The following is a 1,674-nucleotide window of genomic DNA, read 5'->3' on the forward strand; positions in this document are numbered from 1 at the left end:
CCAAAATCATGTTCTTGAGAAGGTTAGTCATTGAGGAAACTTGAGCGGTCAAAGCTGTCAATGCATCAACTTCAAGTATACCAGCCACTTTTCAACTTGTTGAGGCTCTAATATTGGACCATTGATAATTGTTGCTAGCTATCCTCTCCAAAATCTCATAGGCTTCATTGTAGGACTTCGAGAGAATAGCCCCATTAGCTGAAGCATCTAACACCATACGAGTGGAAGAATTGAACCCATTATAGAAAGTTTCCATTTGTATACAATGCGGGATCCCATTGTGTGGACACTTCCTCAATAACTCCTTGAATCTCTCCCAAGCTTCACAAAATGATTCATCTTCCAGCTGCTGAAATGACATAATTTCATTGCGAAACTTGGCATTTTCGGTAGGAGGGAAGTACTTCATCAAGAATTTTTCGGCCAACTCATTCCATGTAGTCACCGAGTCGGGAGGAAGGGTGTTGAGCCAAGCTCTAGCTCGATCCCTCAAAGAGAAAGGGAATAATTTCAACCTTAGGGCCTCATTACTTACTCCTTGTAGCTTGAAGGAATCACTCACCTCCAGAAATGAACGAAGATGAAGATGAGGATCCTCAGTAGGTAGCCCACTAAATTGACCCACTGTTTGCAACATTTGGAACATAACGGGCTTTAACTCAAATTGGGGTGCTTGAATTTCAGGCCTAACAATGCCCGGATTAAGCTCATTAAACATGGGGGCAGCATACTCCCTTATGGCTCTCTCTCTATCATCAACCATAGCAATTGTGTTAGTGACATTATTAGCACCCTCAACTCCTTCAACCTCTTCAGCCATATTAAGGCGATTTTGAGCCAGTTGTTCCGTTAGTCTTCTTCTAATTGTTCTTTCAATCTCAGGTTCAATAGGAGCTAGTTCAATGTCTTCTTGCTCGTTCATATAGTAAATTAGCTGAGAAAACACAAGAGCAAGCAAACAAAGTCAGCTCAACAAAGAAAAATAAATAAATTGCAAGTAATTGATATTTCAAAAATTTCTAATTCCAATCCCCGGCAACGGCGCCAAAAACTTGTTGTGATCAATGTGATATTTGATTTTAAATACTCAAGTGCACGCAATCACACAAGTAATATAATGATAAGTAAAACGTATCCAAATGGATTGCAAATTAGAAAAAATAAGCACAACAATTACTAAACAATTTTAAGAAATTAAAAATAAAGTGGGTTGTTTATAGGCTAAGCAAAATTTAAAAAAAAATGGAAATACTGAAATTAAAAATTGAACTGAACAAGAAAATTGAGAGAAATATATGGATTGCAAAATGGACTTGAATTATTGAATTCTCCTATATTATTCCTCCTGAACAACTTGCGGACAGATTGCTGCAGCAATATTCTAGCAAAACTCCCAAATTAACAAGAATTCATTTAAACACCCATAAAACTTTCCCAAATTTTATGACATTAATTCTTCTACCTAATTAAACATATTCCTATGAAAAATCAGATTTAAGAATGCAAATCAAAGTTTAATTCTCAAAAGTTACACAAGGCAAATAACATATCCCTATGTTACTTACTAACATAACCTAACCTAGATTATGACTTGTGTCATCCAAGTTCTTCCCATTACATTTAATCTTTCCAGCATTAAACATAATTATATAACTTGCCATTGCTGGCAAAACA

General features: G+C 36.2%; 1 non-coding gene across 1 annotated transcript; it reads left to right on the plus strand.

The window, feature by feature from the left end:
• Window positions 1-272: 272 nt before the first annotated feature.
• Window positions 273-379, plus strand: LOC133780747 (small nucleolar RNA R71). Its single transcript, XR_009869565.1, has one exon. It is a non-coding gene; the product is annotated as a small nucleolar RNA R71 (small nucleolar RNA).
• The last annotated feature ends 1,295 nt before the right edge of the window (window positions 380-1,674 follow it).

The sequence above is a fragment of the Humulus lupulus genome, chromosome 5, assembly GCF_963169125.1.
Source record: "Humulus lupulus chromosome 5, drHumLupu1.1, whole genome shotgun sequence".
NCBI classification, from domain to species: Eukaryota; Viridiplantae; Streptophyta; class Magnoliopsida; order Rosales; family Cannabaceae; genus Humulus; species Humulus lupulus.